The 26,149-nt window shown below is 45.9% G+C and overlaps 1 pseudogene; it reads left to right on the plus strand.

The window, feature by feature from the left end:
* Positions 1 to 26,149, plus strand: part of LOC138468443 (zinc finger protein 271-like) — a 629,016-nt pseudogene that overhangs the window by 541,025 nt on the left and 61,842 nt on the right.

The following is a 26,149-nucleotide window of genomic DNA, read 5'->3' on the forward strand; positions in this document are numbered from 1 at the left end:
AGGCAAACTCCTGGAAAAGCTGGCCATCTCCCAGCTTAATCTTCACACTGATTCTGTTGGCTGTCTCCTTCACCGTCAGTCTGGCTTCAGAGCTGCCAGAAGCACAGAAACTGCTATCCTGAACATCCGTGAAGACCTGCTCTCCAACCTAGGGCCTCATTACACAAAAGGGGGTAAGGGTTAACGGTCACCGGTAATGGTACCGGTGACCGTTAACCCTTACTGCCTTACTACGAGGTCCCTTTGCGGTACCGCAATTTGCGGCAACGTAATTAGCGCCTTCCCCATTCCCATAGAGCCCTATGTGGCAAAAATGGGAATGGGGAAGGGCATTGGGGGGAAGGGGGAATTACCGCCCTGCCAACCTTGGAATAGGGCGGTAATTCCCCTTTCCACCAAGGCGGTGCCGGTATTTTACCGGCATGGACCAAGGTGCTAATAGCACCTTGGTCCTCCGCCTACCGTGTAATGAGGCCCCTAGATTCTAATCTCCCCTCTGTCCTCATCCTACTCAATCTCTCTTCTGCCTTTGATACGGTCAACCATGCCAACCTGCGCAACCGCCTCTGTGAAAATCTAGGTATCACTGATTAGGCTCTGGTGTGGCTGACCTCCTTCCTCTCCAACCGACCCTCCCAGGTCCAACTTGGGTCCTTCCTGTCCTCTATTTCACTCTCCACTTGTGGTGTTCCCCAAGGGTCTAACCTCTCTCCCTGGCTTTTCAAACAACACCTCGCCCACTTCATTGCTGCTCTCTGCTCCAATCTTCAGTGATATGAAGCTGAGATTCAGCTAGGCATCAGGGTCCCCTCTGCCACCTCTTCCCCCTCTCTCATCTCTGACAGTCTTTCTGTAATCCAGGAGTGGTGTGCCACCAACGACCTCTGCATTAATGCCATTAAGTCAAAGATCCTTCTCATCGGCACTCCTGCACCTTCCTTTCCTGTTACTCTCTGTCCGGACTCCATTGGCCCTCTCCCTGCACCCACCTGTGAGGCTAAGAACCTCTGGGTCATTTTCCACTTAACTATTTCTTTTTCTACACACATATCTGATGTATTTAAGAAGTCAAACTACCAACTTCACCTCCTCAGAGGTATTCTTTCTTTCCTCACCTTCCCCCAGAAGCTCACTGGGCCTCATTCCGAGTACGGCGCTAACCAATGGCGCTATTAACGCCTTGGTTGACGCCGTACCCGGACCGGCAGCGCCTTGGTGGATGGCGGAATTACCGCCCCATTCCAAGGGTGGCGGGGCGGTAATTCCCCAATCCCCATTTACCCTTCCCCATTCCCATTTTTGCCCCATAGGGCATAATGGGAGTGGGGAAGGCGTTAATTACGCCACCGTAAATTACGGTGGCGTAATTAACATCAAGGTCCCTTAGCGCCATGGTTTTTAACACCTGCTAAAAGCAGGTGTTAAAACCTCCATGGCGCAAAGGGAACTCGGAGTATGGCGGTAAGGGATTACCGCCACCGCTCTCGTTAGCGGTGGCCGCTATCCCTTACCGCCATACTCGGAATGAGGCCCACTGTCTCTAGAGCTCCGGTTCTCTCTAGGCTGGACTACTGCAACAGCCTCTTCCTAAATCTGCCTACTTCTGCTCTCTGCTCTCTGCCCTCTGTAACTCATCCAGAACCGGACTGCGAGATTTGTCCTTGGCCCCAAGCCCAGGGATCGTATGTCTCCAGGACTGAAATCTCTTAATTGGCTCCCAGTGGCTGCGAGGATTAAGTTAAAAACCCTCTGCATTGTCCACAAGGCCTTCTGGCCCCTGGGACTGCAGTACCTTCAACTCTCCCTTCGGAAATACCTTCCTACATGAGCTCTTCGCTCCTCCACCTCCAACTCCCTCAGGATCAGTTGCTTCTCCAAGCAATTAGTTGGGGGTAGATCTCTCTCTGTGGCTGGGGCCTCCCACTGGAACAGCCTCACTGCCTCTCTGAAACTTGAGGAGAGCCATCTTGGGTTCCAGAAGCACCTCTAGACCTTCCTCTTTGCTTCTGCCTTCTCTCTCCCTCTCCCTTGCTGATTTATTTCAGTTCTTCGGCACTGGGCACCTGGCAACCCTCTGATTTCAGGCCGAGATCCCTGCCCACCCAGCTGCACACCTGCACTGCCTCCAGCAACCCTTGCACTTGGGTCTGTATCTGCTACCCTATAGTCCCTTTCCAGTACTTATCAGACACCATTTGTCTGAGCCTTATTCCTGCACTTTCCACCTCCCCCTCCCCCTCTCCCCTGCACTTGCGCGTTCTCAATGTCACTGGGACTAGTAGGATCGTTGTTTTCTTCCTCCCCTGCCCCCTCGTGCCCTGAAACACTTGTGTATGGGCGCAATATAAATAAAATATCATATCATATCATACCATAACATGTTCCCACAGCCATACGGACCCAGAAGACTTGTTGGACTGTGCAGATTCTAACTTTGTATCCACCATTTCAATTTTGGCACCCACTATTTCCTCCGAACTGGCGAAGCAGGTATGCCTTACTTTGGGTTCTTGCCCCCAATTCCATCATGGCAGCCCCAGCTGCTCAGGGCAATTGCTGGAGGAAGTTCAACTGTACGAACCTACAAGGAACCCAAAGTTACTGTCTGTTTCCCAGGGTGACGAAAGACCCTATTGATTTTGACTCGGACTCTCAGGTCTCTCCAAATCAAGCAGAGGCGCAAAGGTTCTTTGATCAGCCCGGCCCTATTTCTCCACATTGTTTCTCCTCTACAGCATATGATTTACTCACTCACCAACTAGCACCATCTCACCATCTAGCAGACCAGAATTCTGTTCTGTCTCCCTCCCATCCACTCACCATCTAGCATACCAGAATTCTGTTCTGTCTCCCTCCCATCCACTCACCATCTAGCAGACCAGATTTCTGTTCTGTCTCCCTCCCATCCACTCACCATCTAGCAGACCAGATTTCTGTTCTGTCTCCCTCCCATCCACTCACCATCTAGCATACCAGAATTCTGTTCTGTCTCCCTCCCATCCACTCACCATCTAGCAGACCAGATTTCTGTTCTGTCTCGCTCCCCCCACTCATCATTTAGCAGAGCAGAATTTTGTTCTGTCTCCCTCCCACCAGCTCACCATCTAGCAGACCAGAATTCTGTTCTGTCTCCCTCCCATCCACTCACCATCTAGCATACCAGAATTCTGTTCTGTCTCGCTCCCACCCACTCACCATCTAGCAGACCAGAATTCTGTTCCGTCTCACTCCCACCCACTCACCATCTAGCAGACCAGAATTCTGTTCTGTCTCCTTCCCACCCACTCACCATTTAGCATACCAGAATTCTGTTCTGTCTCCCTCCCATCCACTCACCATCTAGCAGACCAGATTTCTGTTCTGTCTCGCTCCCACCCACTCATCATTTAGCAGAGCAGAATTTTGTTCTGTCTCCCTCCCACCAGCTCACCATCTAGCAGACCAGAATTCTGTTCTGTCTCGCTCCCCACACTCATCATTTAGCAGAGCAGAATTTTGTTCTGTCTCCCTCCCACCAGCTCACCATCTAGCAGACCAGAATTCTGTTCTGTCTCCCTCCCATCCACTCACCATCTAGCATACCAGAATTCTGTTCTGTCTCGCTCCCACCCACTCACCATCTAGCAGACCAGAATTCTGTTCCGTCTCACTCCCACCCACTCACCATCTAGCAGACCAGAATTCTGTTCTGTCTCCTTCCCACCCACTCACCATTTAGCATACCAGAATTCTGTTCTGTCTCCCTCCCATCCACTCACCATCTAGCAGACCAGATTTCTGTTCTGTCTCGCTCCCACCCACTCATCATTTAGCAGAGCAGAATTTTGTTCTGTCTCCCTCCCACCAGCTCACCATCTAGCAGACCAGAATTCTGTTCTGTCTCCCTCCCATCCACTCACCATCTAGCAGACCAGAATTCTGTTCTGTCTCCCTCCCATCCACTCACCATCTAGCAGACCAGAATTCTGTTCTGTCTCACTCCCACCCACTCACCATCTAGCAGACCAGAATTCTGTTCTGTCTCCTTCCCACCCACTCACCATCTAGCAGACCAGAATTCTGTTCTGTCTCCCTCCCATCCACTCACCATCTAGCATACCAGAATCCTGTTCTGTCTCCCTCCCATCCTCTCACCATCTAGCAGACCAGATTTCTGTTCTGTCTCGCTCCCACCCACTCATCATTTAGCAGAGCAGAATTTTGTTCTGTCTCCCTCCCACCAGCTCACCATCTAGCATACCAGAATTCTGTTCTGTCTCCCTCCCATCCACTCACTATCTAGCATACCAGAATTCTGTTCTGTCTCGCTCCCACCCACTCACCATCTAGCAGACCAGAATGCTGTTCTGTCTCCTTCCCTCCCACTCACCATCTAGCAGACCAGAATTCTGTTCTGTATCCTTCCCACCCACTCACCATCTAGCAGACCAGAATTCTGTTCTGTCTCCCTCCCATCCACTCACCATCTAGCATACCAGAATTCTGTCTGTCTCGCTCCCACCCACTTACCATCTAGCAGACCAGAATTCTGTACTGTCTCCTTCCCACCCACTCACCATTTAGCAGACCAGAATTCTGGTTTGTCTCCCTCCCACCCACTTACCATCTAGCAGACCAGAATTATGTTCTGTCTCCCTACCACCCACTCACCATCTAGCAGACCAGAATGCTGTTCTGTCTCCTTCCCTCCCACTCACCATCTAGCAGACCAGAATTCTGTTCTGTCTCCCTCCCATCCACTCACTATCTAGCATACCAGAATTCTGTTCTGTCTCGCTCCCACCCACTCACCATCTAGCAGACCAGAATTCTGTTCTGTCTCCTTCCCTCCCACTCACCATCTAGCAGACCAGAATTCTGTTCTTTCTCCTTCCCACCCACACACCATCTAGCAGACCAGAATTCTGTTCTGTCTCCCTCCCACCAGCTCACCATCTAGCAGACCATAATTCTGTTCTGTCTCCTTCCCACCCACTCACCATCTAGCAGACCAGAATTCTGTTCCGTCTCCCTCCCATCCACTCACCATCTAGCATACCAGAATTCTGTCTGTCTCGCTCCCACCCACTTACCATCTAGCAGACCAGAATTCTGTACTGTCTCCTTCCCACCCACTCACCATTTAGCAGACCAGAATTCTATTCTGTCTCCCTCCCACCCACTTACCATCTAGCAGACCAGAATTCTGGTTTGTCTTCCTCCCACCCACTTACCATCTAGCAGACCAGAATTCTGTTCTGTCTCCCTACCACCCACTTACCATCTAGCATACCAGAATTCTATTCTGTCTCCCCCCCACCCACTTACCATCTAGCAGACCAGAATTCTGTTTTGTCTCCCTCCCATGCCCCTTCTGCTACTTAGGAAGTGCCTGTAGCAGATGAATTTTCCTTTCCTGTCCTCTAGAGGATTCTTGACTATGCAAGAAAGGTAACTACATCAATGGCTTTATAACAGCCTTAGGAATGTCTCAAGTAATTTGTGACAAATGGGGGAGGTGGGTCTGATCATTCTGTGCCTATTGTTTGTCAAATATCTTTTATTGAACAACCCACTGATTGTAGGCTGGGGGCAGTCTTGGGTGCTTCATCTGACAAAATCCCACCATGGACCCAAGTGGGGGCAGGGCAATTGTCCTGTTAGGCCCTAAAGACCCTCGCGCATGGAAACAAGGCACAATCACCACACACACAAACTGATACGACAGACACAAGGTTTGATTCCCAAAATCTAGGGTTTATTGCAAAGCAAATAGTCTCAGTGGGCCGACTGGATCTCATGTCTCGTAACGTGTGTCACCCAGACCTCGTTAGATGCAAGAGACACGAGCATTCTACAACAGTATCATATATACAACAAGAAAATCTTTCAATCAGTTTGTGACACATCAAAACCGCCCATAATGTATCTTTCATGAGCTGGGCTTCGGTGATTGACAATTATGACGAATATGACACCTTATGAGACGTTTCTTTGTTAATCTATATTACTTGATTTAGCAACAGTTGCAATTTTCAATAAGCAGACAGGATTCTTTGTTACAGAGAACATAATGCACTTGTTTAGTGAACAGACTGTGTTCGTAGGAGAGACACATTCCAAAGCATGCTATCTTCTAGTTTCTATTTGTGAGCTCGGGGTCAGTCTGATCTAAGAGGGCCCAAAAAGGGGGGCCGTAAAGAGAGTATAATTCATGTCTTTAACAGCCTGTTTCTACAGTTTCTACAGCTTCAACGAGACCGGGCGGCACCTGGCTTGGTGATTAAATGCCTTTGGCTCGCCGTCAAGGACTTGTGAGGGAGGAAAACAATGTATTTCTGTGCTGCTTGGCATTTCGGTCTGGGCCGGTCTCTTTAACATGTAACTCGTGACATTGCCTTGTGTGAGAGCAGAACGAAATGAAATACATTTTGCAAAGCGTTTGAACAGAAAGGCAAGAGAAAGCAAATGGCAGATCTTGCAGGCCTAAAATGGACGCTCTATGGTTATACTGACGCTTCTGTATCTGGCGATGTAGGGTATATAATGCGATTGGTTTTCAGCCAACATAATATACCATCTATGCTCTGGCAGGGTAATTTTCTAGACTCACAAACTCTCCTTTTGGCCGTAAGCCAAGAGCATTATCCATACATCGCATCTTCCTCTAACCATGTATCTAATTCTGAACTATGCATACTACTGTAATCGTCATCCTCAATATTAATTGACATAAATTATTTCATTGTTTCTGTTTCATTATTTGCATTTCTTTTCAAATTGTTTTTTTTCTCTGTTACCATGTGTACGCAGTCATCAGTTATTTCAGAACAAATAATTGGCAGGCAGTGTATGCAACAAAAACATGTCATGAAGATCCTGAGTATCGCTACTAAAATTGCAATCAGTTTCCATCCACATGAGTGCAGTAACTCCCAAAACCAGGAACTTATATTCAGTTCCCAACCACCTGTCGAGGGGTGAAGGTCAGAACTCAGAATGCGCAATTTCTTTATTGTCTCAAAAATCGTAAGGGAGGAGTCACTTACAAATACGCAGCACGCTGACCCCACAATTTTGCAAACACCTCCACGGTTGGCCAAAACTTTATCAAGAGCCATTCTATTCTGAAGTGTCATTAATCTATTTGCCTTCTCTTCTAGGGTCATATTGTACAATATGTCGGTCGTTCCATTTATTGTTTTTTCTAAAATTCTGGACAATTGTCTTAGGAGTTTATTGCTTGGCCCCAAAATGGTATAAATGATTTTGCTATGTCTCCCGCAATAAATCCTACTTCATCATCCTGCCGGGGTCTGGATCTAGATAATTTTGATATGTCTGACGTTTTGGAAAGGAATACACCTGGGAAAAGGATCCCTAAGTAACAAGTACCTCCCCAATTTCTGGGCAACCAGGGATAAGCTTTTTCCCCACATATGAAATAGACAGGATCACCTACATATATTGGCTCTTCTTCTCTCTCAAGTACTGAAATATTCATGCATCGATGCATACTGAGTATGAACCTTTCTTTCGTAGGCAAAATGGGACAGTGCGCGGATTGTAATTCATTGTATAAGAGGGGGGCATTACATCCTTGTTCCCTACTGGGTTCATGTGGAACGTAATTACAGATGACTTATAAGGCACATAAAGTCTGTCTACTAGCCTTTTCACCACCGGTTGTATCACTCTTGCTCTGTTGAATATGGAGCAACCTACAGGTTCCATTACCAGTCTTTCGAATTCATCTATATTTGTTTGATCTAACTGACCCGTATCACTCTTATTCCACTTCCCATAAAATAGTGTACTCAGTGATGCATAACATGCTGAATTAAGAGGTAATGGCTGTACATACCAACCCATTACTTTCCTGTCATGTTGAGGTAAAGGGGTGCAGACCCAGCAGTTTGTCCTGTTCAGGATGGATTGAGTCATATTCATAATTAAAAGCAACTTATTATTTCCATAACCTCCCCTGTGTCTCTCTTCTATTGGAGAGAGGGTATAAGAGAGTACATGGACTGGACTGTCTGTGACATAGGCATTAGTAGTAGGCAAAAAATAACTTATTGGATGCACGTTCTGCAAATACCACAATACTGGGACTACTGATACTGGCACAAGTATACTCACAATACACAGGAATGTTGTGAATATAAACATACATTTCTTACGACAACTCTTTCTAGATGTTTTTATAGTCTCTATATCTATCACATCATCAGCATTGGTGCAGGAGGGAACAGCAGCGAGAGGGGGCATGGTGTGCAATTCTTCTTCTTCAACAATGTTCACCATCAATAATTTCTACAGCAGCGTTCAAACAGGAAAGCCTTCGAAGAGTTCAGCAAAGCGTTTACGCCAGTTCTCATTAGCCCAAATTGTTAAACATGTGGCAATATTATCGTGCCTCGGAAAGATTTCGGAGCTGGCATCAATTGTGTCTTCACCGTATGAGCCCCACTTGTTCGCGAGGGGTGATCAACATAGGTCTTCCAAAGGATTTTTTTTTTCTTTCAAAGATACCTCCGGGAAGCCATGCTTCAGAGCTCCCAAATTGATGCCGATTGGTGTAGCCCCCACGCTCCACTTCCCTAGGCCTCCGATTCCCACTTCATCCGTGATGGGAAAAAGAGGCAAAAACAAAGCACGTAGATCAGATAACAGATCACTTTGAATTTTGAGATCGTAGATTGTACCTTACTGCTCCTGGTACAGTGTAATCAATGAACAGTGCAGATGCACTTTCAGATGTATTTCCAGAGTCGGCCGGCGATGCAAGGAGTGATGAAGCAGGCTTTATGTCAGCCTGCGATGATGCAGCTTCAGCTGGGCAACTTTGGGGCACATTCAGCCCTTTCTCCTTTTTAGCAATCTTTTCAGGTTTTTCAGGCTTTTCCTCAAGCTCAGGCAGAACTTGTGGCAGAGAACTGGCGATGGTGTCTTTCGAGTCAAGGGCAACTTTTTCTTCTTTATCGTCTGGGTCGGTCAGTTCTTTCAATGATAATGGAATTCTTTTTGTGTGGGTGGCGTGGATCCACGCCTTCGACCATCCACACGGATTGCTGTCTGGGTTGCCAGGAGGACCTGATAGGGGCCCTTCCACCTGCGTGAGAGCGAAGACTTTCTTTCAAAAATGTTCACCAGGACCCACTCCCCTGGCTGCAGACAAAGCCCCAGGCCTGTGTATCTGACAGGAAGAGCCTCCTGCACCTGCTGATGAATCAAATGAAGTTTCTGCGTTAACATGTCACAATAGGTACTAAGCAAAGGGTATTCTCCCTCACTCAGGCGCCTAGGCTGCAGGGCGCACCAAACATTCGCAGGTCTCCCCATCACAATCTCATATGGGGAGAGTCCAGTCCTTGCCTGCACAGACGTGCGCATGCACAACAAAGCTAAGGGCAGTGCATCCGACCACTTTAATTGACTCCCTGAGCATATCTTGCTTATTTGTTTTTTTAAGATGTCATTCTGGCGCTCAACAAGACCGGCACTCATCGGGTGCCTTGCAGAATGGAATTGTTTATCAATCTGAAGGCCTGCACAAATCTGCAATATCACGGCAGCAACAAATGACTCGTGGCAGGCCGAATCTAGAGAAATATTCTTTTGGCATCACTTTTGCTGTGCTTATTGCTGTGCAGTCCTAATGCGGGTATGCTTCCACCCATTTACTGAATGCACACACTACCACCAAGATGTATTTGAGGTTCTGACATCTTTCCATTTCTATGAAATCAAAATGGATGTCTTCAAGGGGCATAGAGGGGGGGGGCAAAACTACCTGTTGGAGTAGTTGTTCCTTTTCCAATATTGTGTTGCAAACAAGTCACACAATTCTGAACCAATCTTTCAGCAGTCTTTCTAATGTGTGTGTTCTGCCATACTGTGGTCAAATGCTGAATCATTTTCTTAGCACATATGTATGTGGGACTGTGGGCCATTGTGACCATCGCTGTTACATAGGAGTTGTGCAGTATCCATTTTCTACTTTCTTTGTCCACCCAGCAACCTTCTATATCTAACTCTCCTGAACCCTCAGCCCATTCTTTTATTTCATCTGCAGTTGCTTCCGCCTGCATCTCTTTGACTGTGGCAATCCCATTTTCCATCATGCAGGGCACTTCTTCTGATCTCTCAATTAACATTTTCTTATGCAAATCAGTGGCTGTTTGTTTCGCCTGAAAATGCGTTTCCTTTTCCAACGTTACATATTACTTTCTTATGCACCTCGCATTTCATTATTGCTAGTCGCTTTGGACACGTGAGTGCAGACAACAATCGTGATATCAAAGGGCCATGTTGAATCTTAGTTCCATGTGATGTTAGAAAACCCCTCTCAGCCCAGAGTCGACCAAAATTGTGTACTACCCCAAATGCGTACTGACTGTCAGTGTATATATTTACATTCAAATTTTCAGAAATTTCACATGCTCTTGTCAATGCTATTAACTCTGCAGCCTGTGCTGAGTTGTATGGAATTCTTTTACTCTCTACAATATTCTTTAGTGTCGTGATGGCATATGCAGCAGTTGATGTGCTATCAGGCAATTTAAAGCAATTTAAAGCAGGAACCGTCACAAAACAGTTCTCCATCGGGCTCTTTTTGTGGGGTGTCTGTCAAGTCAATTCTTCCATTCGTTTCTTTTTCAGTAACAATTGTACAATCATGGGGTGGTATTTCTTTCTCACACGTACTTTCATTGGGAGGGGGCATTAACTCCGCAGGATTTAAAGCGCAACATCTCCGAATTTGAATATCTGGTGCAAAGAGGACAATTTCATATGTAGTCAGTCTAGCTGATGTAAGATGTTGCATCTGCGTTCTATTTAAAAGAGCGTCTACTGTATGAGGCACCATTAAAGTTAAGGTGTGACCCAAAACCCTTCCCTCGGTTTGTTTTACTGACGCAGCAGCCACAGCAACAGCTCACAAACAGCACGGCAAAGCGCATGCAACAGGATCCAGCGCGGAAGAAAAATAATCGCATGCTCTATTTCTTCCTCCTTGTTCCTGAGTCAAAACAGCCAGCGCGCAGCCATCATTTTCATGCACAAATAACTTAAAATCCTTTTCATAATTTGGTGTGCCCGAAACTGGAGCTGAGCACAACGCAACTTTGAGCAGATCAAATGTATTCTGACATTCCTCATTCCATGGTAACGGCAAAGCAACATCCTTCTTTGTCAATGCCACCATTGGTTTCACAATCATAGCAAAATTCGCTATCCACTGCCTGCAATATGAAGCCATGCCTATTATGGCTCTGACTCCTTTCTGTGTCTTTGGAATAGGCATACCAGAGATGCTCACTATCCTTTCCGGTGTCAGTCTTCTTCCTTCTTTCGAAAGTAGGTAGCACAAATAGGCCACCTCCTTTCAAAAATACTGGAATTTTTTTTAATGAAGCTTTATCACCATGCACCGCCAAATGTGTCAATAACATAGCTGTACCCTTTTTACAAATGTCTTCTGAGTCAGCAGCAATCAACAGGTCATCAATGTACTGCAATAGTACACAACCCGTTGGCAGTTCTAACATGTCTAGCTTTTCTTTTAGTGTTCTGCTATAAATACTTGGGCTTTCAGTGTAACCTTGTGGACTTCGTGTGAATGTGAAAGAACATCCTCCTAATGTGAAAGCAAAAAGATATCTGCTATCGGGATGTACTGGGATGCTAAAAAACGCATTCTTAAGATCAACGACACTGAAATGTGAAGCAGATGCCGGAATCATTGTCAAAATAGTAGTTACATCTGGGACCAATGGGAATTGTGGATCAACCACTTTATTCAACGCGCGCAAATCAATTATGAAACTATACAGTATTTCATTACCTCCTTTCTTATAAACTGGAACAATATGACTATGACAGGTGCTACAAGTAATTTCTTCAATCACGTCTCGTTTAACCAAATCTGAAACAATGCATTTCAATGCTTTCTCACCGTCCACCGAAATGTTATACTGTAGGATACGTGGCAATGTGACTCCCTCTTTCAAAATAATTTTCACTGGCTCTATTTTCAAACAACCAACATCACTATCATTCATTGCCCATATGCAAGTTGGTACGTTACTTAACGCAGTTGGCAGGGGTTTGGACAAAAATTGGGACACTGGCATTCTTTGTAGTGAAATTATCAAAAATACTCCATCAGGAGAACAATGAATAACCAAACTTAATTTTTTCAACAAATTTAAGCCCAATAAATTCTCGCCACAATTTTGTTCCAATAGGAACGGGTAAGTCTCCGTGAATGGGCCTAGTGTTATGGGTACTGACTCTGACACTGGACTAATTACTGGGGTGCTTGCGAACCCCACTGAAACGTTCTTTTGCCCTGACAGTGGTATCTCTGGAACCAAGTAATGGTCTATTGAGCACTTCTGTGCACCTGTGTCCACTAGAAAAGTGTGCTCCTTATTCCCAGTTTTCATTTCTACATAAGGTCCTTTCTGATCAACGGGAATAGACATGGGTTCCAACCCTTGTGTTGGACTGTCCTAATGGAATAATACATCATCCGATGTGAAGTCACCAGAATAGTATGTATTGGACTGAGTATCAAAAACATTCCCTTCTCCTGCATCATTTTGCTGATGTTGATTTTGGTTCTGATTTTGATTATTATTTCCTTGGTTATTCTGATTATGTGGCATATTGGTATTTCTATTTTGCGCTTGTGCTCCCAGGTGACCTCTGTTCTGTATTCTTGGGGCATTCTCATGTCTTTTCTGCAAATGTGGGCCCTGTGCTTGCCAGTGACCGTCCTCTTTACAATATGCGCATTGATTCAGTCCAATTGGACCTGCGTGCACATTGGAATAATTCCCTCTTGTTTGTGCATTTCCTCTGCCCCTATTATTATTTGCTACCTGTTGCATTAATACTCTCATTTTTAGATTCTCTCTATCCCTTACCTCTTTCTCTTTCTCTGCATTGACTCTATTCTCATAATATTGTGCCATGTGTAATACTTCACTTTGCGATTTTGCTTGCCACGCACTTTCAGACGTCATTATTACATTTTTAATTTTCGGTAGCAACCCTCTCACATATTTGTCAACAAATAGGGCCTCATTACACGGAAGGCGGTAAGGGTTAACGGTCACCGGTAAGGGTACCGGTGACCATTAACCCTTACCGCCTTACTACGAGGTCCCTTTGCGGGACCCGACCTTAACGGCTGGTGTAGACCAGCCGTTAAAGTTGGGACCCACAAAGGGACCTTGGTGCTAATTACGGAACCGCAATTTGCGGTACCGTACTTAGCTCCTTCCCCATTCCCATTATGCCCTATGGGGCAAAAATGGGAATGGGGAAGGGCCATGGAGAAAGGGGGAATTACCGCCCCGCCAACCTTGGATTGGGGTGGTAATTCCCTTTTCCTCCATGGTGGTACCGGTATGGTACCGGCAGCAACCATGGTGCTAATAGCACCATGGTTTACCGCCTACTGTGTAATGAGGCCCACAGTCTTTTCCTTGACCACTAAAATCTGCAAACACTTCTTCAAACCTATTAAAATAATCAGTAGCCATTTCACCTTTGCCTTGCACTCATGCAGTTAATTTGTCCCGGATAATTCTCCTCTCAGGTACTATAATCTTTAATTTCTGTACTATTTGTGCCGGTAATACTAACAGAGTGGGCGATGGCTTCTCGCCAGCCTTTCTGTCCGTGTCCTCTTTTATCAAATGTTCCCAGGTATCACCCAAAGTTTCATGATCATCTACATTCCTAATTTGCTTCCATATGTCTGCTGGGAGAATTACAGGGAATAATAGGTCAATATTGCTCATTGTAAAAATGGGCGATTTCAAATAGGACTCAATTTCTTTATAGAATCCCCCCGGGTTCTTTCTCAAATCAGGGATTGTCTGTTTTATATTATTCACCTCTTGTCTAGAGAAAGGGACATGTACGTACTGTGCTGTATAATGTGCTTCTGTCACCTACGCTGGTTGTCCATTAACGCCAGGAATTTCTACTTTCGGCACAAAAGTGGGAGGGACCTCTCTCATGGGAAATATCACACTCACTCTTCCTTCTTTTTCTCTCAGGGGGACAGCAATCATTTCTCTCAACACATTTATCTTGCAAATATTCAACCACTACCTGCAATACCTTTCTTTGCATCTCTACCATATACTGATCAAACGTATCATGCACCTCCATTGTGGGAATGCTAGCATCCGTAATCCATCTAAGCGCCTCTCGTGTACATATTTTCATTTCTTCACTGACAGGTTTTGACGGCGGAAAAAATCGCTGCACGACATATGGTGCCACCTCTTCTCTCCCTCTTTTTACCTCCTTGTACGGAAACCCAGGAACAGAAAACATCTCTGAATATAATTCATCAAGTTCACCTTTAAACTCAAATAGCCTGTCAACGTGCTCTTTTATCTCTGCATCACTTTCCGTCATACGTGAAAAAGCATTCAGATCCCGCAACTTCTGTGGCGGTGTCATACCAATTAGTTGCCTCTACCTATCCATTAGATACTCTCCCATGCATTCTAACAGTACCTGTTTTTCACCGAGCTTCTTGTAGTCATACATTGAACTCGTTGTCGATCCCTCGTCATTGCTTTCAATGAACATCTTTGCCTGTTCTTTCAGCTCTCTCTTCCTCTCCCTGCTAACTGCGCTACGGGTTACTGTAGTGCTTCCTATCTGTGTAGGCCCCACCTGTGTAGAACTGCCTTCTCCGGCAGCTTCTAATTCCTGCTCTGTCAGTGGTGGGGGAAATGCTGTCACGTGTGCAGGGAGGGCTGGCGCAGGAAGGGCTGGTGCAGTTGGGACAATAAGAACGGGGGGTGGCAACTGTGGTGGAGCAATGGGCGCTGGTGCAGTTGTGTCAATCTTGCTTTGAGGGCGTGCTGGTCTTTTTTCATTCAAAATCTTATTGATTGATTCATCTGATGCATGTAACTCTTGTTGTGGATATATTTTTTGTATGCCTAACTGGATACACCTATCCCCCCTCCTTATATCCTCATCCCATTGTTTTTCTTCTTCTTCTAGCGCTTTGTCTGCATTAGACTTTCTCTCCACTTCTTAAACAGAGGTTAGCTTCCTTCCACCAGTCTCTAATGACGTCAAATGTCGCAGGGCGCGCTTTCTTGCACATCATTACTGATTCCAAATGCTCTATTCGGGGTATCTCAAAAATACCATCCTTCGGCCATTGCAAATCCTCTACATGTCTGGTTTGCCTATGCCAAATTTCATTAAACATTATTGCCCCTATTCCATACTTCACATACATCTCGAAAGCTGGCGACCCTACGGGTGGTGCAGCCTGGCCAGTTTTCAAAGATTGTGGGTCATTACGACCCTGGCGTTAAGGCTTTAACGGCGCAATAAAAGGTGTTGCGCCGTTAAACCCTTAACGCCTGATTACGAGGTCCCTTTGCGGGACCCAACCTTAACGGCTGGTTTTACCAGCCGTTAAAGTGGGGTGCCGCAAAGGGACCTCTGTGCTAATTACGGTAACGCAATTTGCAGTACCATACTTAGCGCCTTCCCCAGTCCCATTGAGCCCTATGGGGCGAAAATGGGAATGGGGAAGGGCCATGGTGAAATGGGGAAATACCACCTCGCCAACCTTGGAATGGGGCGATATTTCCCCATTCCACCATGGCGGACTCGTTACAACACCGGCACCAACCATGGTGCTAATAGCGCCATGGTTTAGCGCCGGGGTTGTAATGAGGGCCATTATCTACCGCAGTGGAAAAATCCCACTAGACAGGAAGACAATTTCCCCGGCATATTGATCGCATTCGTACCTTACCCTGGGCGTTTGATCTTGCAAAAGAGCAACTCTTAACCAATATCAGGGCTGTTAAGAATCGGGGCACGACTCACCAGATCAATCAGCTCGTCTCTCAAGACGCAATTCGTCCGTATACAGGCGCAACCAAGGATCGTTGTGACTGCGTATCTGGCTCAATATGCCTCGTTTCGGGACCCTCGCCTCCATGCTTTTACAGGGGTGCCCCGAACACCTCTCGATCCCGACTCAACGGCCTCGTCCTCAATTCCTTTTTGCCTTCTTCAAATTTAACGTACACGATAGAGCAAAAGGGGGAGAGTCCCTATTCGAGCGCCATTTTTTGCTAGGCCCTGAAGACCCTCGCGTATGGAAACAAGGCACAATCACCATACACAAATTGATACGACAGACACGAGGTTCGATTCCCAAAATCTAGGGTTTATTGCAAAGCAAATAGGGCCTCATTACAACCTTTGCGGAATGGGTTAACGGGCTCTGCTAATGGAGGCGGACCCATTAAACCCATTCTGCAAGATTACGAGGTCCCCTCGCGGGACCCGGTAAGGACGCCTGGTAAAACCCGCGAGGGGACCAGGGAGCTAACAACGGGCCGGTCGTAATAGGCCCGTTATTAGCTCCCTGCACCCATTCAGATTGAGCCCTTTGGGGGCTTGAATGGGAATGGAGAAGGTCCGGGCCCGGGTTCCCTGAGGGAGGAATTACCGGGCCCTCCAAACTCGGAATGGCCCGGTAATTCCCCATTCAGGGAACCCAGACCCGGTTTTGGAGGCAGCCATGCCGCCAATAGCGGCATGGCTACCGCCAAAGCCGTAATGAGGCCCATAGTCTCAGTCGGCCGACTGGATCTCACGTCTCGCATCGTGTGTCACCCAGACCTCGTGAGACGCAAGAGACACGAGCATTCTACAACAGTATCATATATACAAAATGAAAATCTTATAATCAGTTTGTGACACATCACAACCACCCATAATGTATCTTTCTTGAGCTGGGCTTCGGTGATTGACAATTATGACGAATATGACACCTTATGAGACGTTTCTGTAACTACTCTCCTCGTAATTCACAAAGTAACGCCGGATTCCAACATGGCGGTTCTTCCAGACCGCTGCAGTGTCTGCAGCAGTCTAGTGGTTGACTCCCAGGATGCATCACTACATTCCCGGATCACTTCTCCCTCTGCTTATCAGCGCGCAGATCCCGGAAGAAGACGCGTTGCTACTCTCCAAAGAGCCTGCAAACGCATCGTAAGTCTGTTTTAAGGAATTCTGTCTCCCACTGCTTTGACTTACCTCTTGTTCATTCTTCGTTTCCTTGTTTGGATTTTACAACTTTACTTTGTCTCATTTGTTTAGAATGCTACGGTTCCATCCGATAACTGTGTCTGGCAGAAGCTGCAGGCAGCTATTGTGTTTTCCTAGATTCTGTTCTGGTAAGCAGCCTTTCATCCTCGTATCATCCTTGTTTCATTGAAAGGGAGTGTTCTTTCTTTAGTGGCTTAACTATAATCTTCTGTTCTGCCTTAACACAATAGGTCTGATACAGCCTTTATTTGCACAACAAGATCATCTGAGATTGCCTTCTTTAGAGCCGGATCCGGTTGTTGTCAGGTAGACATTTTCTCTTAACAGTCCTTTCGGATTAGCTTTGTTTCCGTCCATATCATAGACTGTCAGTGATTGAATCTCTCTACCTACCTTCCTTTATTCAGTACTCCTGTCTGCACCAGGATTTCCGCCTTACTCTAGCCAACATCTCACTACCATCCTACCCTGTGGTAAGATTCCAGGTCTCGAACTACCATTTCTCTCATCAACTAGATCCTGAATTTATCACTCTGGTTTCCTCTTTCTTATTAGTCATTTCGACATCGCAGGTCAGGACCAGACCCTTTAAATCCACATCTGATCAACACAGACTCCCTGGATAGCATAATCTCCATCACTGGGACATCTCAAGGAGCCTACACAATCTAGAAACTCCCCAGGGTTTTAGTCCCCGTGAGGGTTTCCCTGAGATCCTCCCGGCGATCAAGCCTTTTAGCCGGGTCTCCTGGGGTTTCACAGGGGGATTCCTAAATTCATCTGGAAGACGGTCCGAAGCCTCAGCTTCCAAACTGATTATTCAATTACCATTACCAGCCGCCATCCTTCGTTCAACCCTCAGGTGAGAGACCTATGTGTCTGTTCTTTTCTTACTTGGGACACTAATGATTGTGGAATAGTAAAGTATTGTACGTTTTAATTACAGTTTCTTTGTTAATCTATATTACTTGATTTAGCAACAGTTGCAATTTGCAATAAGCAGACAGGATTCTTTGTTACAGAGAACATAATGGACTTGTTTAGTGAGCAGACTGTGTTCGTAGGAGAGACACATTCCAAAGCATGCTATCTTCTAGTTTCTATTTGTGAGCTTGGGGTCAGCCTGATCTAAGAGGGCCCGAAAAGGGGGGCCGTAAAGAGAGTATAATTCATGTCTTTACTACCTGTTTCTACAGTTTCTACAGCTTCAACGAGACCGGCCGGCACCTGGATTGGTGATTAAATGCCTTTCTGCTCGCCGTCAAGGACTTGTGTGGGAGGAAAACAATGTATTTTTGTGCTCCTTGGCATTTCGGTCTGGGCCGGTCTCTTTAACATGTAACTCGTGACCTTGCCTTGTGTGAGAGCAGAACGAAATTAAATACATTTTGCAAAACGTTTGAACAGAAAGGCAAGAGAAAGCAAATGGCGGATCTTGCGGGCCTAAAATGGACGCTCTATGGTTATACTGACGCTTCTGTATCTGGCGATGTAGGGTATATAATGCGATTGGTTTTCGGCCAACATAATATACCATCTATGCTCTGGCAGGGTAATTTTCTAGACTCACAGTCCCAACACGGCACAAGTTCCCCCACTGCTCTGCCTGTTGTAGAGTCTTTGATAATGGCCATGAAGTTGGCAGAGCGGGTCGTTAGTGTTCCCCTGGCTCCAGTGGGGGATTTACTCCCTTCACAAGGTGTTAAAAGGAAAAAAAGATGTGAAAAAATCAAAGACACTTCTTATCCGGAAAAAAAATATCCTTGAAATGTTTGCGCTCAATTAAAGACCAGACAGAGGTTTTACTGAGGATTGTCATACATTAGGTATGTCCAGAGTTAAAGAAACATCCTCTTCCTTCTCAGGCAATTTGAAGGCTTTTGGTAAGTGCAAGAATGTTAAGGGTAATGACACCCTGGACCCGAATGGGAAGTTTCCACCCCCATACACTTTCCCAGTAAGACCAATGCACTAATTATGGCTTATTTGAAACATAAACTCTGCTGACTCCTTGGACCTTCCTTTGGTCTCTATTTACTCAGCAGGGTTTGCGGAGGATGCTCAGGATCGTGCTGACTTGTTAAGACATGTTCCCTCCCTTGTAACACCTAGAGTACAGGAGAGGCTGGTTTGTATCCCTTCCACGTTAAAGCCCCCTAAGCTCCCAGTGGCCGTGCAGCCGTCAGCACCAAACTTTATTCCATCTACCACAGGGCAACAGGTGGCAGCTCTGGAATTTGAGAATTTCACTACTATGGAAGAATGGAGGAGGATTACTTTCATGCCCTTGTGTCCCGCTGGCTCTCCGATTAATATTCCCAGAGGTCCTGTAGGTCAGACTAGGACTTCCCAATTTAAACTACAGCTGAAGGAGGCTGCCAGGGTTTCCGGTGAATGGGTGAATAGACTGGGCAGGGGGTGCATGTAGGGGATGAACTATTCTAGGGGGTGCATGTAGGGGATGATCTATTCTAGGAGGTGCATGTAGGGGATGATCTATTCTAGGGGGTGCATGTAGGGGATGATCTATTCTAGGAGGTGCATGTAGGGGATGATCTATTCTATTGGGTGCATGTAGGGGATGATCTATTCTAGGGGGTGCATGTAGGGGATGATCTATTATAGGGGGTGCATGGAGGGGATGATCTATTCTATTGGGTGCATGTAGGGGATGATCTATTCTAGGTGGTGCATGAAGGGGATGATCTATTCTGGGAGGTGCATGGAGGGGATGATCTATTCTATTGGGTGCTTGTAGGGGATGATCTATTCTATTGGGTGCATGTAGGGGATGATCTATTCTAAGGGGTGCATGTAGGGGATGATCTATTCTAGGGGGTGCATGTAGGGGATGATCTATTCTGGGAGGTGCATGTAGGGGATGATCTATTCTATTGGGTGCATGTAGGGGATGATCTATTCTAGGGGGTGCATGTAGGGGATGATCTATTCTATGGGGTGCATGTAGGGGATGATCTATTCTAGGGGGTGCATGTAGGGGATGATCTATTCTAGGGGGTGCATGTAGGGGATGATCTATTCTAGGGGGTGCATGTAGGGGATGATCTATTCTAGGAGGTGCATGTAGGGGATGATCTATTCTAGGGGGTGCATGTAGGGGATGATCTATTCTAGGAGGTGCATGTAGGGGATGATCTATACTAGGGGCTGCATGTAGGGGATGATCTATTTGTTAGGGAGAATTCTCTGAAAAGGCTAATTTCCCAAACCTAGTGAGTCCCCCAGCAACTTTGCTGGATTTTTGGGGTTTATTTTTTTCTCCTGCTAAGAGTGAGACTCTTTTCTCCCACTCTTGGACATGATTTGAGATATCCTTTGACTTAGTATGTGTTTTATGGGCTATGGGGTCTTCTACTCCATAGGGCTTCATGTGTTTTTGTGATGTGTGTTACACAGCACCCTCAGTGCAGTAACACAGGGGTGTCATAGTGACCCCCAAACATAGACTCCATACCCTGGGACTGACTACTGTCTCCCAGGGCATGCAAAGTCACCATTGGCTTTATTAGTCCTAAATTGTGAACCGAACCAGTACAAACCATCATATTTTGGGTGTGCTGGTAGGGGCAATTCGATTGCCCCTGGGTCTGTTGTTTGAGGGGGTACTGTCCAGTCCCCCCTGAGCGAGTTTTGGCTGGTGGCAGTGGATACTACTTTTTATATTCAACCGTGAATATATTCCTATGGGATTTTCCCATTGTTCGAGGCTAATACTTTTTAACATAGCCTCAAACATACCGCCAGTTTATTTATTTAATATTCATTCTCCGGTATTAATTCTCTGGTATTTTTTGCCTTAACTCGGTTCCAAAATGGCATTTGTGTTCGCTTCTGTGACTCCAACCCAAGTTGAGCCCTTTGTTCCACTTTTTGGCGGGCTTCTCCACAGAAGCCTCCAAAAGTGGTGCCACTCTGTCTGGGTACCACAGGGGGTGTGGGAGGGGGTTTAGGCACCCTGGACTGAGTTGCCTCGGCAACTCAAGTCGCACTGTTGTGTGATTGGCCCAGTGGTGAGCCGCCCGGCTCACCACTTAGCATGTTTGAGTGACAGCTAGGACTTATGAATGGGGGGTTTCTGCATAAAAGCAGGGCTTTGGGGACTGGGACTTCAGACGTCGCCACAGGACTAAAGAATCCGAAGAGGGAGAAGCTGAGCCGAACTGCAATGATGACACCACCGGTGGAGCCCTGCTGAACCGACTCACCACTTCTTCCAACGACAGAGGAGATCTTCATCCCGCAAAGTCTTCTTCCTTTGACTGGTGGGGATAACCAGTTTGCCCGCCTTTTCGCCTTCCTGGATCATCTTGTGGGCGTCTTGCCTGTGCCAAGCACCCCGGCAACCGGAACACCACGTTTTTCCACCACTGCAAATAAAAGGGTAGTACCTTTTAACCGGAGAACTCCGCGGCTGGTTTCTTCCCTGGAGTGCAACGACCTTCAGCTTTCCTCCATGTTGAGATTGTCTCTTCCTCTGGACGACGCCGCGACTTGCATCCACTGCCAGGAACAACCGCCCCCACTGGAGGATTCTCTCCACTTTCAAGGTACTGTGTCCTCCTGGCCTCCCTCGCAACGGTCTGTGTGGGGTGTCTCGTAAATCCTCAACTTACCACTTGGGTTGGCCCTAGGCTGGCTAACTGAACTTTTCTGAGCTGAACTGATTCCTTTTTAAACTCTCTGCAAGACTTTCCAAGCCTTTTAAACTGTGTGATCTTGGGCGCATTGGTGTTCTATTCTCTCAAAGAGGGAGCCTGGCCTCTGAACTTTCTGCTCACAAGTAGACTTTGACTTTCCTGTCTTGCTGAGTGCTTCTAAAGTATTGTGTTGTGTGCTGTTCCTAATTTTCTAAAACTTATTGGAGTGCCATCTTTAGTTAAGCGCTCACCTCTGTCTGGAAATAAGTGGTGTTAACTAAGACTTGTCTAATAAGGACTAAGGGATGTATATATATTAATAGTAACTGTGTTTTTGAACTTGCTTACAATAATAGTGCTAGAGTGTTTCTAAGTGTGTCTTTAAATAAATAATTATATACTTGATACCAACGCTCTGGTCAGTGTTTGCTTGTCCTACTGTATTTTGGTACCTATCTTGTATACTCTATATACTGTCTAACTCTTCTTGAGGGAAGTCTGGCTGCTCAGCCACAGCTACCAGGTAAATCTGGGTGGTGCAGACTGCTACCAATTGGGTTTACTGCCAACACCTGAACCGCGAATCCACGGACCGCTCCTTGTACCTGAGAAACTCCGCGGCTGGCAGTGCAATGGACTCCTGTCTTCCTCCCCGACGAGATCCTCTCTTCCCCCGGACGAAGCACTGACTTGCATCCGCTGCCAGGAACAACTGCCCCCGCTGGAGTGTTCTCACCACTTTAAGGTACCGTGTCCGCCAGGCCTCCCTTTCTAAAGATTGCTACAAGGTAATAATAACCCCTTAACCTTCTGGACTGGGCTGGCCGTCTTGACCCTCTAACTGGTCCATTTCTTTGGTCCAACTCCTTTTTGAACCGTTACAAGACTTTTGTGCACTGCAACCGTGTGACCTTGGACACATTTCGTTTTGATCCCCTTAAAGTGGATCCGGCCTACTGACTCTAAACTCACGGTGTTACTTTGCCTTCCTCTCTTGTTGTGTTCGTGAAAAAGTGTTGGGATCTGTTTCAATTTATTCTCTGCTTTTCTCTCCCTTTTTAAAAAACAAATTATTAGAGTGCCATCTACGTTAAGCGCTCACCGCTGTCTGAAAATAAGTGGGGCTTTACTTAAGACTTGTCTAATATTCTTTTAAGGGAGTGTATATCTTTTAGTGACCGTGTTTTTGAATTGCTTACTATTAGTGCCTCTGTGTTCTTCTAGATGTGGTTTTAAATAAATAATTATATCTCTTTTGCACCAAGCCCTGGTCAGTGTTTACTTGTCCTATTGTGTTCTCTTGACCTATTGTGTATACTCTATATACTGCCTAACTCTTCTTGAGGGAAGTCTGGCTGCTCAGCCACAGCTACCATGTAAATCTGGGTGGTGCAGACTGCTACCAATTGGGTTTACTGCCAACACCTGTAGTCTTAAGCCTTTTGCAGTGGTCCCTAAGGGACCTGCACAGGTTTCTGCCCAACGCTATTCTAGGGGGTGCATGTAGAGGGTGATCTTTTCTATTTGGGCCTGAAACTTACCTTTGAGGTCAAGGAGCTCTGTCCCCTAAATCGCCAGTACATTTTAGCACTTTAAAGAAATTCCCACCTTATAATTAGTAACATCAAAGGACATTGCTAGAATTTTGTTTTCTTGATTCAAGGCGGGCCGACATGGTAAAGGTGGGATTTTATTCCTTGCTAATCAAAAATCTGGTTGTGACTGAATTGTCAACTCTGCTCAATTTAGGTTATTCACTATCTGAGGACTGGGCGGGTGTTACTCCTAATGAAACATCTGTGAGGTGAGCAGAGGTGCTGGGCCTGCCTGTAATCCTTGTGAACCTTTTATTATCAATGTAAATTTGGATTCGCCAAACAAAAAAGGTAGAGGTCCTCTTCATTCTGAGAAGCGTACTGTGGGCTATGATTGGTCACACATTATAAATTCCCTGCATAAGCAAGACCATACATCAAGGGGTTCACATTGAAGTTACCCCATTAGGTTCCTCTCCTGGAATACTCATGGGTTTAACCCCCTCTGTTGCACTGATCTTATTTGGAAAGCTGCAGACCTGATTTGCCTACAGGACCCCTTTATGCTGAATACCCCTCTTGTTGATGGCTTTTTCATCTTGTACGAACCCGCAAGAAAGGGTCCTAGAGGAAGGCCCTTTTGGGGCCATATTACCGCCTGGCAGATCTCTCCTAGCTCAAATGTTGAAAATGTATCTTTGGCTCATCCTGACATTTTGGGTATCAACATTACTTGGTGGGACTCGTACGATTCTGCCTGGAGGTCCTTAATAATGCTGAACGTCTATCGCAATCCTGTTGCGACATCCTTGGTGGAGTTTGGGTTGATCATCACTAAGATTATCGAATCCCACAGTGTACCTAATATCACAGGCCTTGTCATCACGGGAGATTTCAATTCTGAATGCCTAGGTGACCAATGGTATGGGCGGGCTGCCACTAGTCAATTCTTGATACTAGCCAGAGAGAGAGGGTTGCTTTTTCCCTCCCTCTTTGGTTTATGTGATCTGAAGCTCCTTAACAGTAACATCGAGGATGACACCCCAGCTGACTATACATGGTCAAATCTCACCTATAGCTCCACGCTGGATTACATATTATCTACTAGCAACTTGTTCTTAACTTTTGACTCTTTAGTGATTGTTAACAGTTCATGCAGTGAACACTCACAGTTGCTATTTTTTCTGGGTGGTGCGCCTAGGTTACAGGCATCAGAGTCAATCGAAGTTAGACCTGGGGATCACGCCCTTATCTGGTGGCCAAAGCTGAGGATCCGCTTTAATGCTTGGGTGTCCCAGGATCTATTGGAAGGAGCCTTTTCTCAGGTGGCTCCTGGCCATTTTGCTCCTACTTAGTGGGATAATTCCACTGACGAGAATAAGAGGATATTTTTTTTTTATTGATACAGCTGAGTAATCAACTTTTCAATAAGTTCTCTTACAAAATCACTTACATATTTTAAGTTAAAAAAACTTATTTGAAGTCAAGCTTAGTTCAATTTCGTACACACAAATAATAATCTTTAAAATAGGTACAATTCATGGCACAAATCTCATACAATCACAAAACCAATACTTATTATATAAAACTTTCAAATAAATTCATTTTCGAATGTAATCCAAGACAATGGCCCTCATTACGACCCTGGCGGAGGTCCATGGTGCAATTTGCACCATGGCCCATGGCGCAGAGCTGCCAACTCCGCCATGGGGGTTGGCGGACTTACCGCCCCATTCCGACCTTGGCGGGGCGGTAAGTCCCCAATCCCCATTTACCCTTCCCCATTCCCATTTTTGCCCCATAGGGTTTAATGGGAGTGGGGAAGGCGTTAATTACGCCACCGTAGAATACGGTGGCGTAATTAACGAGGGGACCTGTAGCGCCATGGATTTTTCCGCCCGGAAAATCCGGGCGTAAAAATCACCATGGCGCTACGGGAAGTCCTAATCTGGCGGAGAGGTACGCCATGCATTACGCTGGTGTAAACCCCTCTCCGCCAGGGTCGTAATGAGGGCCAATGGAATTAACAATCCAAAATGTTAATAACACTTGTTAAGTGTAATAGAACAAAAGTTAGTATTGCTTTGTGTTAATTAAATTATTTTGAGGATCTTGTAGTTATTTCTTCTACTCGATTTCCTATGTCATTATCCTTTAAAACAACATGTTTTATGAAGTGTCTTCTAATAAAGCAGTTAAAAGATGTATAGTCTCAATTCGAATACTTGTACTTGTTGTGCAAAGCAATAATTGCCAGACATCATCTGCCTCCTGGTGTTGAGAAGATTATTTGATTCTTGTTGATGTTAAGGCTGTACATTGAATTGTTATGTGTTTCAATGTTTCTTTTTGATATTGGTTATTGCAAAATTGGCATGCATTTACTGCTTGCGATATGATTGAGTGCCTCGCCATAATGTCTCTAGTTGGCCACAAATTGAACCGAAATTGTAAGATCAAGGACCTATAAAATGGAGAGGCATATTTTATGGAATATGGTTCCACAGCGTGGAGTTTTTCATCTACCAAAGGATTCTCTCTGAAATCTTCGTACTGCTGACATGTTCTATGTGTGTTTATCCAATCGAATACATATAGGGGGTCATTACAAGGTAGGTGGGAAGGGGTGAACGGCGCTGGTAAACCTCTTACCGCCTCATTGCGAGTCTCCTCGCAGGACCCGCTAAGGACGCCTGGTTTTACCAGGTGCCCTTTCCGGGTCCCGCAAGCAGACCTGGGTGCTAACAATGGGCTCGTTATTAACGAGCCCGTTGTTAGCACTCTCCCCATTCCCATTGAGCACTATGGGGGCTTGAATGGGATAGGGGATGGGTTCCTTGAATGAGGAAT

This window comes from Ambystoma mexicanum, chromosome 4q (assembly GCF_040938575.1).
Source record: "Ambystoma mexicanum isolate Mex_15411 chromosome 4q, UKY_AmexF1_1, whole genome shotgun sequence".
NCBI classification, from domain to species: domain Eukaryota; kingdom Metazoa; phylum Chordata; class Amphibia; order Caudata; family Ambystomatidae; genus Ambystoma; species Ambystoma mexicanum.